Below are 15,768 nucleotides of genomic sequence, written 5' to 3'. Positions count from 1 at the left end.
CCTAAATAGGTTAAAAACGTGTTATGATTGTCCAGGTTGAACATTAAGATACTCAGCACCATTAGCCTTTAGTGCGATTGTAATGTTTATCTCTGTCATGAAACCAGGAGCATAGAAACTCACTAATAGGAGGAAATCATGGGACAATAATGTAATCAGGGACTGGGGATGTATCTCAGTTGCCTAACATGTGTAAGACCCTAGGTTTTATCCCCAGCACCACACATACACATAAAATCTAAAATCCACTAGTCAGTTCAAAGGGAGAAAAAGAACCATAGATCCTGTGGACTGGTCACAAGTCAGGTGAAATAAGGGGAAATGGTAGTAGCGATGGTCACTTTAAAATAAGTTGTTCACTTAGAATCTATGTAATAACTCCATCTCAGAATAAAATCAAATAAGAACTATAGATCCCCTGATGCATACTGGAACCTTAATATAGCTTTCCTAGGAACAGACAGGAAAGTAGATCGATTCGAACACGATTTGTATAGAGCAATGCACTGTAAATGTGGGAACACATTCACACTCATACAGTTGTTTTGCAAAAAGAAAAAGTTAAATACAGAGTGCATCTCCAACCTCAAGAGGCAAATTATCACAAAAGGCCTCCTATTAAATACAGGTAGAGTGGAAATCAATAACAGCAATTTTTTTTAAAGTTATTCTGTATTGGGCAATTAGTAGTCTCATTTGTAAAGTAATCCCTTGGTCAAAAAGAAACCCATGATGAAAGTTAGAAAATATTTGGGAACAAGGTACTGTTTTAAGAGTAAAACATGATCCACACAATTCTTGATTTTTGTTGAGCCCAGAGAGCTGAGGTTCTAGAGCAGTGAGGTAAATCAAATTTCAATTAACACTGAGCCCCCCTCAAAGGAAAGGGTAGAGAACATAGTTTTACCCTTAGCAGAACACATTCAGGAAGCCATAAAGGTGGCTTAAAAAATCTGGAAAAATGTGCAGAAATTCTTAAAGATTGGCAGGTGGCTCAAGCTTGCAATCACTGCCCCTCCTCCCTAAGGCACAAGCGGACCTGGCACTCAGGTTCTTGGTCAAGGCCTTTGGTTGGCTGGGCCTGAGAAAGATGAATGACAAGAGAAATGTGAGGCCTGAAGGCAATGCAGCTGGAGGCCAGGCACAAAGGCTGCACCCCCATTCTTCTCTGCATTCCTCTAGCAGGCAATTCTTCCCTTCTCTCCATTCCCCCTACCCGCCCTTTTTGCTTTCCTGGATTCTGACTCTAGCACCCCCGAATAGCCAGCAGACATGAAGAATTCCTTATTAATATAACGATGGCTGAGTTTCTGTAAAAAAATACAACAACATGATGTTAGATCCATGAGAGCCTGGCACAACATAAAGGCCAGACCCCTTGGGAGAGATGGAAAGCAATGTAGGTACAGGACCAACAAAACTCAAGACCCAACTCAGCCTCTGCCTCGATGGCTCGCTACCTACTGTAAAGTGGAAACGATCAAACAAATGCTTGGGAGATATAGCTCAGCCTCCCCCCAGAAACAGGAGAATACAGTGCTACCTATCAGTTTTGGAAAAGATCAAAACTTGAAATATTAGTAGAAAACTGTATGTTTATTACTTGCACGCCATCATAAAAATAGAAAAAAAATCAGCTATTTTAAATCAGGGACTGTATTACAAGAAGGCAATGGGAAGGCTGAGGAGTTTAAAAACAATGAAAGCTACCGATTTTCAAGCCTCCAAGAACCCATACAGAATGTCAAGCACAGGGTCCTAAAGAATCAACACAACCCCAGGCTCCAGAGCTTTGCATCCCCTAGTAATTCAATGTGTTCTAGAAGTTATATGGGATGCAGAGGGATTAAGATGAGCTGAAATCAAGCGATACATGTTCCACCAAAATGGTGGACGAAATGGCACAGAAGAACCCTGAAGAGATTCAAATAAATCTGATCTCACGCATATCCCTGCTCCTGCCCTGCTCTGCTGAGCAGTGGTATATCAATCACTAACAGATTATTCATATATGGGAGGGGATTCCAATACAGATACAACGTCATCTTCAAACGGTATCAAATTCCACATTCAAGACATGGATATGAGAATAAAGTAGCTCCTGTTTTGTGAAGTTAGAAAGTTTAGAGTGAGACAGAAAAAAATCCTTTGATGTGTAGAGGAGCAACACCATTAAATAAATATAAATTCTTAATTTTTCTTTTAGCCTTTGCATCAACTTTATTCATAGAGCCAACCTGTGTGAGTTAACAAACCCCCACATTGCCAACTGTTGTAGGAGTCATTCCTTCTTGCATGTACCAAAATCTCATTCAACAATGAGTTCTGGGTTGCACAAGAGGATGTACTGTTTGCACCTGTCTGTAAAATTCTTAATTTTTATCAGAATAGAGAGGGCATGTCATAAACGAGGCAAATAAATCTTTGTGCTATATAGAAGGATTTGTTTTTATAGTACTGAGGTAAAGATAGAGCTGAGAGCTTTGTGCTTGCTGGGTGATCATCCGGCCACTGAGCTACATCCCCAGCTCTGCACTGTACTGAAGTACGCTTATTTAGATTACACACCAAACGACTAGAGGAGATAACCAATAGGCAAGTTGTAAACAGACTTTTACACAGGCAACCAGTGAACAAGACACCAATGACCCAGGTATGCAACTTAAAGTTAACGCTTTTGTGATAAAAATCAATCACATTTAATGGTGAGTCACGAAAAGCATCTTAATTTGAAAGCCACAGATTGGTTGACTCTGTTGGTCTAAGTCCCTATACAAAAGGAAAGACATTCTCAAACGATAGGGCCAATGTACAAAGGAAAAACACACCGGCTAGTGCAGTGACCTGTGGGGAAACTATTTTATGTCCCAAGAACAGCCTGACTTCCCTCTTTCAGATCTCTGATCTCTTGCTAGCATTCCACATCAATGAGAACAAACCAGAGCCCAGAGGGCCTGGGTGATGAAGTCCACTCAGGTTGACTGCAGGGTAATGAACAAGGTAGAAGAACAGAAGAGTGTCTGCAGATGTGGACAGAAGATCCTGAAGGAAGGATGGGCCGAGAGAGGTCTCAGACACCACTGGTGGGAGTGTATATTACACACACGTCTGGTAACATGGCTGGGTGGTTTCCAGTCAGCTGGTCCAATTGCTCAGCAAATACCTGGATGTATGCCATGAATCGCCAACCACACGTGCTACGTTCTTGACACAGTCAAGTATGCCCATTACAGAAACACTTGGGTAACAAAAAAACCTGGAGCAACCAGATGTAGGCACCTGCTCCTCATTTTCCCCTTTACACATCTATTCCTCAGGATTCTATGGTGCTGACCCTCATACTTGCAGGCCTGTCTCTTCCAGACTCCTCCTCCTCCAACTGGTCCTCCTGGGTTTGATCAATGAAAGGCCTGGTGGTTGGGTGGTTGGAAAGTAAGATGGAAGCGGCCAGGGATTCCTTCTTCCTGTCAGTTTCTGAATAGACTGGTTCCCTCAGTTTCCACTTCTGCATTTCCTAACCATGTACCAGAGGCCACAGAGGTCCTTTCTTGGTTTATGTCTACACCCTGCTGGACTCCCAGAATCCCCATCCTTAGAATAGTTGGTCACCTAGAATACATTTCCCTTTGTATCTGAAGTACTTTGTTCTCCTGGTTTGGATTCTGACTGATCAAAGGATATAATGTATAAAGAAAATGCCAAAATGAAAGTGAACACATCCTATTTTATGCAACTAGCAGAGTTTTTATATGAGAGAAAAGATCAAGCTATGTCAATGTCATTAGTTAAAAGATGCTAGGAGTCCAAAAATACTGGAAAAAATCAAATATAGCAAAGTATTAAAAGCATATGGTATAGGAACTGAGCATGATTTGTCTCCAGAAGCACAAGAACTGATCAATAGATGGGGTGTGGGGACCAATCAATAACTCATTGCATTAACATGTGCAAGACAAAGATATTATCTCATACCATAAGAAGCATTTGCAAGAATTTTCAATTATAGATACATTTTGTCAGGCTAAGAATGAAAGGGAACTTTTAGAACTCGATCCAGTGATTCTTCCAAGGCTTAAAAACAATCAATCACATTTAATGGTGAGTCATGTTAAGCATCTAATTTACTTAGGAAGTCATTACTGCTATTGTTGCTATTTTTTCCATTGTAATATTGCCATTGTAAATCAAGTAAAGAGAAGTAAATGCTAATGGGAGAAAACCATTCGTGGTCATCATTAGATGCAGGTTCAAAGTGTTAACTGAACACATGCTCAAAAGATTCCAATTTTTTTAACTCAGGGCTTAAACTGAGGTTTCAACTCAACACTTTGCATTTGCCAGGCAGGAACTCTGAGCTCTGCCTCCAGTTCTTTTTGCTCAGTTTGAGATTATGGTGTGGGGTGTGTGTAGAATGGGGGTTCTTTTTGTATATGTTGGCTTGGATTGCCATCCATTGCCATTTTTTTGTTTCCTGCTGTAGGTTGGATGGCCAGTGATTAACACACCACACCCAGCTTTACCCGTTGAGTTGGTGAATCTTACAAACTTTTTTCCCAGGCTGGCTTGAAGCTATCTGGCTTTGATCTCAGCTTTCCAGGTAGCTAAGATGACAGGTATATGTCAATGCAGGCAACTATTGGTTGAGATAGGGTCTTTATTCCTAGGTTGGCCTCAAAGTGAGATCTTCCTGCTAAGTCTCCTTAGTAGAAGAGATTATAGATATGAACCATGGCTCCTAGCTTCCATTATTCTTTACCACGTGTTGCCTGTGTTTGGGGAAGAGGGAAATTTCATAAGTGAGAGTGGAACCATGCTTAGAATGAAATCCAAAGAGGTGTTTGACTGAAGACAGTGCTCTGAGCAAGACTCCCTAGACAAAAGGCCTAGATGATGAGTGACATGGCTGGATCCCCTGCTTAAGACAGAACGGCCCATGAACACCCATCTCCACCATCCTGGGGTCCAAGATAGCGTTCTGTGGTCCATGCTCAGAGGTGCCTGGCTCAGTTGCACAGGCCGCAAGCCATTCAGAAGCTCAGACACACCAGTGCAGTAGGAAGCAAGGCAGTGACAGTGGTCCTTTTTCCTAGCCGTCTATGTAGCCAAGGCCTTTCTGCTGCCCCTTTCTCTTCCAGTTTTTCTTTAAAGATGGCAAGCTTAAAGAGAGGAGGAGAGACAGTTTGTCTAAAGCCAAATGACCAGTTAGTGGCCAGGTCTCCTGACCCAAATCCCATTATGAACCCACTCATGTCTACTCCCTGACAGTAAGAAACAAGGTTCGTGGAAGTCTTTCCCTCGCTCATTCTCAGCCCCAAGAACCAGCACTGACATTTATCAGCTGCATAATTTAATGAATTTTACTTTTCCAACTGCAATTTTAAACAAAAAAGTGTGTGGAATCGACTAAACCTGTAATTATTCTTGAGTGTTTTGTAATGTTTTTCAAAAACATGTGTTCTTGGAAAATATTTAAGGTTATGAGTTTACCTCTGGGTATTTGATTTATTCTTTGACCCAGTAATTACGAAGCAGAGCATTTAAAATGGGGTTATAAGAATTTGAAATTGCATAGGTTCTATTTTTCCGTGACAATGCAATTCCTGGTTTTTTTTTAATATTTAGAAGTTTCTGGTCCAGGTATTAAATGGATTTTCATATTCCATAGATACACAGAAAATGTGAGGTACTAAGGTTCAGTGGGTAATTATCAATCTATCAGAAGGTCTACATTTTTTCTGCTGCAAGAAATTAGCTGGGAATAAAGAAAAACCACTTAACCAAGTAGTTATTATATTCTAGAATACTTTCAGTCCATAAGGGAAATATTTTAGGATATGCATTTGGTGTTGGTTTAAGTTGGCCAAGAACCCACGTTATAATTGCATAGCACATGCTGGAGTTAGTCCTAGTAAAGAAAGCAGCTGCTACATACAGAATTTGAAATTGGGGAGACTCTTTAGAAGATCAAGAAAAACAAAACATGCCAGACCAACACAATTTTCACAGCCCTCCTACTGGGAAACTAAACAGAGATATGGACAGCACTACCCATGTTTCCTTTATATAAAAGTGGTACTAACCATTTCCTCTTGCAATATTTATATATGTATATGATATTTATATATCTATGTCTACATACACACAATTGTTTTTGATGACAGGGCTTGAACTCAGAGCCTTGTGCTTGCTTATGGCTGGTGTTTTACCATGCCTTTAGGCCAGCATTTTACTAGTTGCTTTGGACATAGAGTCTCAGGCTGAGATCTGTAGTTTGAAGCCAACCTTGACAGAAAAGTCTGAGTGGCTTGGAATGCAGGGATGAGCCACTGGCTCCTGACTCATAAGATTGCTTTGGGTATTTTTTTTTTTGTATTAGGAGATAATTTTAAGGGGTTTTCTTATCCCAACTGGTAAGTTATGGTCAGGGAAGGCAAAGGGTTAATGTGGTGGAGAGTACCAACAACCAAATCCCTGTATTCTGATCAAGATGTCAAATTTCTAAAGGTGTAGAAGTGTTACATTTGGTGGAGGATGACCATAGACCAACAGAACAGAGCAAAATAGACAAACTATGCACATAAAAAGCTTGGCGTTGATTAGCTGTATTTCTGGCCAATGGCAAAGGGATAACCGACTATTTGATAGGTTACCATCCATCACACGCACGTACACAAACAGCATTAGATATTTAATTCATCTGTGATTGACTGATTACAATTCATCTCATTTGACAGTTTTATTTCATATTTAAGTTCTAGGTTATCTTCAGGACATAGGATTTTGTGTTATGGATAATATAAAGAGCTGAAGGCTGTAAGGACATGTAAAATAAAAGCACAATTGGGGAGAAGAATTTTAGGGAACAAGTAAGATTAGTATATGAAGAATTCCAATAAATCAGAAGGTAGAACAACAAGTGTGACATGTTGACACCTACATGACCACTTTTCCAGGCAAGATGTAGAGCCTTTTCATCAGCTGAGACATTTTCCTTCTACCCCAGGAAATAACTGCTCTGATTTCTCTCATTGTGGATTGGTTTCGACTCTCCTAGAACTCTGTCTAAATGGAATCATAAAATATGTACTTCCTGCTTATCTGGTCCACTATCCTGTTTGGTTTCTTAAGTCTTCTATCACCAGTCTTCCCCACCCAGGGAAATCAATTCTCTACGCTGTTAGAAAACTCCAGGGATGTTGAGCAAAGGGAATTTCTCAGATGAGACTTCAATGGATATGCCGAGTGAGCCAAACTTACATTTCCAGCAAAGGGTATGGTGAATGTCTTTATATCTACACGTATACGGTCAGGTTGGATTTAATCTTGTATTTAAAAGTTTTGCATCTATGTTTATGACTATTGGGCTGATCTCTCTATATTTTTGAGCTGTCCATATTGCGTTAAAAATTACTTGAATTTCCAAGCAAATTTAGAAACGCCTTTTTTTGTAAACTCTGGAGGACTTTGGAATTGACTAAAAATGATTAGGTATGAAATGGTTTAAGCATGATTTTAATTTCTCTCGTGGCTATAAAAGCTTATTTTGATGAGTCATTTTTTGATTTTTTTTGGTGAATTTCTAGGAAGTATTCATCTTAGGCAAGTTCTTAAAGTTACTGACAACAACTAACTTTTGATTTTTGTCCTTGTTTTGAGACAGGATCTCTTATGTAGTCTAAGCTGGCTTTGAATGATGAATCCTCTGGTCTCTCGGATGCTGAGATTATAGACATGTACCACTATGCACATAATCTCTTATTTTCTGAGTTCTAATATTGCTTAGTTGTAAGCATGTTTTAACATGATTGTTTTAGTTTGCATGTCTCTTAAAGCAGACCCCAAGAACTTGAATACAATGAGATTTGGTAAACACATAGGAAACTGGTAAGGCAAGATAGGAGAGAGGCAGCCAGGAATTTAGAATGTAGTGTTAAGCTACTTGCCCCTGGGAATGGCTAGAGCTTAGCCTCATGGGAAAATTCTGTAGCTATCCCACTGAAGGGCAGAGGATGTGAGGATATTTTACACAGGAACTCACATCAAGTATTTGTTAAGACCTATTACAAAGACAGCCTGCCCTATACACAAGCAAAAGGGATTTTCTCTGGCCTTGGGAAAGACCTGAGGCAGAGATGTTTACTGAGCAGAGACCAACCTGTGCTAAGAGATGGAGTTAAGGCTCAGGCACCAATTGCACCACCATATACATCAGGTTTGCTTATCTTGTTGGTCTTTCCAAAAAGCAACAAACTTCCAACCCTACAAACATTTGCTTTGGTCAACTCTCCCCGTTAAACCAGTTTATCTCATTAAGTTCTGCTATTTTTGTATGTTTTATGTCATAAAAACATTCTAGAGAGGAAGAAAAGTGATGTTTGCTCACTAACAGGATGCTAAAGAAAAAAAGAAAATCACCTCCAAATTTCCTGTCAGTTTTACTTTCTATAGCTCAAAAGTTTGATTAATAGCATCTATTCTCGTCTGTTTCTAGGATCTCATTTATATTGTGACTTGATCTTATCTGAAGCATTTCAGTGTTTCCAGAGCTCTCAATATGTGGGTGTTAAGTTAGACCAGGAAGGAAATCAAGTCATATTTTGGTCAGAGAAGGTGGTAGCTATGTATAGCAAAGAGTTTGTGTCCCTGTTCTATCAACCTGGCTCTACCTGATTTCAGCAGTGGAAGAGCATCCTACCTCAAGCCCCATACCTTCCTTTCCTCCCTGGCTTTCTCTGGAATCAAAGACTCATTCAGCACCCAGGCAGGACAGTCTAGAAGTGGAGAATCAGTATTTCAGGGGTAATAGCTTTGGCCAACAGGGGATGGGTGAAGAAGAAGGAAGATTATATCCCAGCCTCTCGTCTTGCAAAGGTTCCAGAATTCCTTAAGAGTTCCTGAAGGATCCAGGCCCAGATGCCACAGCAGTCATCAGCTTTGTAACATTTGCTTTATTGGTTTTTATTCTTGTCTCTCCCCACTCATCACTCCTACTCCTAGTGATCACTTCCAAAATAAACCTTATCCCTCAAGTCCCATTTTCTGGGAAGAAACATCAGACCAAGAAGGCTGATGCAATATTGAAGCTTGCGGAAAGCTTGGGAGCTAGAGTCACCTGATCATCTTCTAGGCATTCTATGTGCATGTATTTGAAGTTACCTAGTCTGACAAAATGGGTTCAAGTGACTTATGCATGTTCCATAGATCATGCCTATTAAGATTCAAGTTGTCAACTTTGTGCGTATGTATGTGTGTGCCAGTACTAGGGCTTGAACTCAGGGCCTGGGTACTCTACCAGAGCTCTTTCACTCAAGGCTAGTGCTCTACTACTTTAGCCACAGCTGCATCTCATGTCCATCTCCCAAGTCCATCTCATGGGCGTTTCTGCCTGGGCTTGCTTTGGACAGTGATCCTCAGATCTCAGCCTCCTGAGTAGCTAGGAACTATGACATGAGCTATAGCAATGAACTGTAGGTATGAGCCACCAGTACCAGGCTCAAACTTCTGCCTTGCTTCAACTTTCACACCTGTATCTTTTTTTTCTCCTTGCTGTATCATATGCACAAAATGTTATCAGGGATCTGTGACATTCCATTTCAGGGCCGCTGAGCCTCACCTCATCCTTGTGCGAGTAGCCAATATCCCATTTATTTTCTTTCTTTTCCTTTCTTTCTTTCTTTCTTTCTTTCTTTCTTTCTTTCTTTCTTTCTTTCTTTCTTTCTTTCTTTCTTTCTTTTCTTTCTTTCTTTCTTTTCTTTCTTTCGCCAGTTCTGGGCCTTAAACTTAGGGCCTGAGCACTGTCCCTGCCTTCTTTTTTGCTCAAGGCTAGCACTCTGCCACTTGAGCCACAGCGCCACTTCTGGCCATTTTCTATATATGTGGTGCTGAGGAATCGACCCCAGGGCTTCATGTATACGAGGCAAGCACTCTTGCCACTAGGCCATATTCCCAGCCCCCAATATCCCATTTTCATATCTTGTAGTGGATTGCATCATTTTTCATGCATCCACCTCAATGCCTATTTTTTTCTACTGATCTAGGAGCATCAGGCGCTCTAGACCTCTGCCGAGAGCCCATGTGTGTGCAATTGTGATATATGGGAAAGTTAATACGGCCTGGAATTAGCCTCTGATTTAAGGAGACCAGAGCTGGAAGGCTGAGCCTTTCCTTCTCTAAATCTCTTCGAATGAAAGGACAGAAACATAGATCGCACAGAACATTCTCAGAGGAAGGTCTGGCAAGTGTGAGTCATTGCATTACATTATTATATAATTATAATAATTATCAGTTGCATGGTTCCTTCGCCTTTCTCTAATTGTACTGGGTACCATCCTCCAAGTCTCACCACTCATTCCTGCTGCAGATGCTTCAGGTCATCTAAGGAAGGTCTGACCCATGCTGACAAGGTACAGCCTCGTGTGAGGTATAGACCCATCTGGATCTTCTCTAAAGGTCAGCATATGTGCCAGCACAGCCTTGAGGTGCTTCTTGACATCTCTCCGCTAGTGAGGATAAAGCCTCATTCTCACCAGGGCAGGTTCTCAAAGACATCTCTTCTCTGTTACACCAGCAGAGACAAGAATCTGTATTACAACCATGTCTAATGGCTCACCTTGCCTGGAACGAGGCCAGGGTAGAAATAGAAGCATTGGTTAATGCAATGCACGAAGCTCCTGAAGAATACAGGTCGATAGAAACCAAAGTTTAAGCAGCTGGCTTAGCGACATTGAAGGACAGCAGGTTCTGGCCAACTATCAACTCAAGACATTCTACGAAGGGCAGATCATCTGGACAACTTCATTTAAATAATGTGTTTTGTCAATGAGTAAAGTATTTTAAAGATGGAAGAACTGTGAGGTACACTGACGTGCAGCTGTTACAGATGTCAGGTGCATAGTCTTAATAGAGTGTGACTGGACTCCAGAGAAATAGGATCCCATGGATATTCCCCAAGCATCCTGAGTTCTCAGATGCCAGGCCTTCCCCCAGCTTTAGAGTTGTGGCTCCTTTCTCCTATGCTAAAAGTATAAAGCTTCCTAGGACTATGCGAAGACCACTTAAGACAGGTTTCTTGAGAGAAGTTACATACTCCTCTCAGAATCTGCTCTTTCCTTCCTTTCTCTCTAGCAAGAGCTGGGTTGAGGTGGATCACCAAGGGGAGTTTGCCCCTTGTGAGAAAGAATCTTGTTTACAAGGGAGTTCCAAAGGCTGGTACATCCATGCAGTGGTTCATAAAAGCACCCACTGAGGTGTACCATAAGGATGTTAGGTCATATTGTTGAGGGGGAAACATGATCAACTAAGGGTGAGGTCAGCTCAAGAACCAAAGTCCTGGCTAGGATTTCTAGAGATGGTCCTGGCCAGCTTCCTGAGGAGGCTCTTACGAAGCTTAAAAGTCATGATGGCCTTCGTCAAGTGAAATAGGGATGCTGGAACTGATTCAATAAAGTTATTAAGGAAGAGGGGAGGTCAACACACAGGAGAATGTTACAATGGACTTATTCTAAGACCACAGGCCTGGCTCTCAATGGAGGAAGCATCTTCTCAGCCCTTCTTTAAGATTAAGGCATTAGAGGCTCTGGGAAGGTTATCAGCGAGCACTACCACATTCAGAGACTCTCCCCTTTATAGGCACCTTGTCAGGACATGTCTGGCATTTGTCTCTACTCAATGGAGATTGTAGGCATCGATACCCACGTAAGTGGTAGAATCTCCTCTATCATGGGCATCTAGTGGTTATTGTAACAAGCAGGTCTCTGGCCCCCAGGGAACTCTGACCTGCAAAAATCTGTGTCCTTGGCAGTCATATTATCATAGATACTTGAATGGCTTTTGCTAAGAAGCACCAATTCCTCACTTGAGGCCACAAGTTAACAAAGAGGATAAATGCCTAGCACCTCTGCCTTCATTTTGCATCTGTCTCTAAGACTTTGGTTCAGACACTCAGCTCTGCAGGTATAGGCATGTTCATCACTCAAAAAAAAGCATCTAAGAATGGATGATATCATCATCATCATCATCATCATCTCTTTCAAAGGCACATTATCTCAGCTCTGTTCTGGGCACCAAGAGTAATGGAGGCATATTACTACCAGCTTTTACCACCCACAAAGAGAGGTACTGAGCATCTCCAATCATTGTCCCAAACTTGCAGCCATCTTGGGGAATGATAGGGATTAATAACAGCTTTCATGGCAAAGCTATCCCCAGCCCAAAGCAATAGCAGGCCTGCAGACAGGGTTTGGTGCTCCCCCCACCCCCCGGATGAGGGCATTTAGTTATGGTACATAATCAAGTCTGGAACAAGCAGCATCACATCATGTGATATGGAACATCTCCTCACACAGCGAGGACTTCAGACCCCGTCCATCGCCGGCATCCTCAACAAAGTTTTCGTGAGTTCGAGGGACCCCCGCTCACTAATGAGGTTGATTCTATCTGTGTGTGCTTAGACAACATTTTGCACAGTCTTCTGACAAGATGTATGTCCAAAAATCTAATCCTGTGAAGGATTGCAGACAAGAACAGCAAAAACTTAAGAGGAAAAGCAATCCCAGGGTGTTAGTGACATCAGCCAAATTTAAGACAATATATATGGGTGCTATCCTGAGCACTGAGACTGGCCATGCATCAGGCCCTTTTCTAGGTGAAGTTCATAGTGAAGCAGCTGGAGAAGCTAGCTATGAAAGACGACCGATCAGGAACTCTGCTTCCAAACAGGCCAGCGTGAAAGACCTTCAGAAGAAAAATGGAGAGTGCCTAAGTGCAAGTAACATTTGTAAGAACAAAGATAGGATCTGGCTATGTCTGGTACCTTGCTTGGGTGCAAAGCCTACTCATCTCCAAGCTGTAAACAGCCAGGACTATACAGAGGGCAACCAGGAACGTGGTGCAGGCACCAACAGATCAGACCAGACCCTGAGTGCCAGGGATCTTCAGCAGGTGAGCTCAGTGACGAGCTCAGAGGAGCAGGCAGAGAATCTAGAGGTAGAAGATAACGTACTGCAGTTGAAGTGCACTATGTATAGGCAAAAGTGAAGGCCTTTCTGTTCTAGCTGGCAAATAATAGGGTGCGCGTAAATGCACACCGAAGATGAGATCCACAAGCACAAAGACCTTGACACAGTGCGGAATCATCTTCAAGAGCCAGACAGCTGTGACCACAAAGGCGGTAACGTGTGTCAGGGACCGAAGCACTGGACAAGGCCTTGAGCATCATGCACCCACAGGTGTAGTCTGCTGTGCTGGACAGGCAGGGAACCTGAATATCCTCATTTCCCAGATGGAGGATGCCATGAGTTTGGCCACCATGCTATGTCTCTCAGCCTCTCAGCCGAGAATGGCCTTGGACATTCTGCGTTAGCTCACACGGCTGCCAGCCAGTGCTCTGCTATGGGCGCGAGCTGGCTGTGTCCTGCATGGGTAATGCCTTCTGTAACATGGCAGAGCCTTCCTTCCTCCTCTCCTCCACTGACTTTTCTGACTCTTCAGAGCTTCATGGGAGCCTGGCTTCAGTTCCCCCCACCTGTCAGGCCATGTGCCTTAGAACTGTTCCTTTGAGGAACTTTCCAGTAATTGTGTTTTGGTCATCACTCCCTGCTGGCTGGACCTGCTTGGGTATCCTGCCCTTGGCTCTATTGCCCAGCCCACAGGGACAGAATCATGGCCCATTTCCAAAGTAGATGTACCTGCATAGAGGGGTCCTCATTCTCACTTGTTGGCTGCTCTTGGGGATGCCCTGTCACCCCACATTAAGAGCGCTTAAGACACTCGTGTCCTCAGTTCCCTACTTTCTCTTGCATTTTCATGTCTAGGGAGGGACTAGTCTTTGCTTCCTCTCTGGGCCATCCATTTAGCTCCCCATTTCAAGTTCTCAAACAATAAGTACGATCCTCTCTAAGTAAGGAATTTCATCCCAGTTGCCTGACCTTTGACAAAATTCCAATACAGTGTGATCAGGTCCTCATCAGGCAATGATCTTTGACTAGCATCAAACACAAGAGACAGACGGTGCTGCTCAGCTCCCCTGCCATGCTGCTCAGGCACTGGAACTTGGGCCACCCACCCTAGACACCATGATTAACAGATGGCTAAGCTTGGTCGAGAGACCCATTTAACGTGGAATAAAGTTTAGTCTAGTGCTCTGCTTTATTTTAGGCCAAGTCCCTCCAAAGTCATCCCTTTGGGGAGAATTTCCGATTTTATAGTTGGTGGACTCATCTTTCAACAATTGAAGGAGACCCTAACCAGCTCTCCGTCCTGTGCCCTCTCTGGGTTTGTGCTTATAACAATGGGGCTTCCTCACCCTTCCCACCCCAGAGACAGTGTGTTACTCAAAACCTGGAAACCCCAAGAATCTGATGACTAGCTGACTGAAAAGTGGAAGGGCCCTGTGACATGCTGTTAACTACCCACTTCCTTGAAGCTCGCAGGAATAAAAAGACCTGGATTTGTCACTCCAGAGTAACTCAGTCACAGGAAGACACTGCTGACCTCTCTCTAGATCCAGCCTGGGACCTGTAGGTTGATAAAAGGATCTTGTTCCTTTATTCAAAAGGACAAATCAAGGTAAGTGATTATGAGGCTATCAAGCCTTATTGTGTCTGATTCTTCCCTAGAATACACACATGGCTAGGTAGTGCCCTAAATAGTTGGGATTTCAGCTGGATGCATGATTACAATTTTGTTAATAAGCCCTGCATCTGTCTCTAACAGCATAGAGGTAAAGAGATCAGAATTGAGTAGGGCTCGAGTTGCCCAGATCTTGTGAGGTGTCATCCTTATTTTCTTAAATGGCATCTGGGATTTGATCCTGAGTAGCAGAAAGAAACTCAGAGACTTCAGTCGCAGAACATTTAGACAGGCTGTGAGGCTTTTTCCTATAGCTGCTAGATCCAAAGATAAAAGTTAAAACTCTGGAAGAGTCCCAGAACAAGTGAAATCCGTGGAAAACAGTTTGCTTATTGCTGTGTCTTCAATGACCAAGTTTCAAGTGCACAGATATTTTCCTACGGCAAGTATAAATGGTACAAGACTTGAGAAGCTTGGCCTACTTTCCATGGGAAGCCCGTCCCATTATCAGCTTGGCGTGGGAGATGTCAAAGTCCCCAAGAGAAGAAGTGCTGCCACTCTTCTACCTCTAGAAGAAAAGGGTTTGGAGTTTAATAGCTCTTCAAGTGGAGAAGGAAGATAGAAGTTAGGGACACCAACATGTTCCAATGACATGCATAATGGCTGTCATTGGATACACAAAATATGTAACAGATAAGAAGATGGCTCCAAAGGAAAGGGTTGGGAGATGCACATATGTCTATTTATGCCAGGAAGCCCGTTGTTCAAGCAGTCTGGTTCCCCAGTTGGGTCTGTGTGCTACTAAAGTTCAGAGTTAGCTGCTGGCCCCAGTGGAAGAAGATTCTGAGACAGGACAGCCTGGTTCAAAGGCAAAGGTGACAGGCTTTACTTACCACCCACTTTGACTCCTACATGAACTCAGTTGGGCAAATGCATTTATAGTTCCTCTAGAGGTCCAAGCCCATCACTTCCCCAGAACACTTGCCTGCCAACAACTTAAGACCACAGCCAACTTGTTAATAAAACAGCTGTAATGGGACCATATCTTGCTGCAGCTTGCACATCACGCCTTTTCCCACCCACAGGGAGAGGGGGAACATGCTAGGCTTAAAATGACTCGTAACTGAATTCCTTTGTCTCAGATTCTGGTGTTATTATAGCTACCACAATAGGGGCCCATCTTGCCATCTGCAAAATTCG

The 15,768-nt window shown here is 42.7% G+C and overlaps 1 pseudogene; it reads right to left on the bottom strand.

The window, feature by feature from the left end:
* Positions 1-2,280: 2,280 nt before the first annotated feature.
* On the bottom strand, positions 2,281-2,399 carry LOC125354025 (annotated as a pseudogene).
* Positions 2,400-15,768: the final 13,369 nt, after the last annotated feature.

The sequence above is a fragment of the Perognathus longimembris genome, chromosome 6, assembly GCF_023159225.1.
Source record: "Perognathus longimembris pacificus isolate PPM17 chromosome 6, ASM2315922v1, whole genome shotgun sequence".
NCBI classification, from domain to species: Eukaryota; Metazoa; Chordata; class Mammalia; order Rodentia; family Heteromyidae; genus Perognathus; species Perognathus longimembris.
Note: the sequence above shows the minus strand (reverse complement) of the source record. Positions and strands in the feature narration are given on the sequence as shown.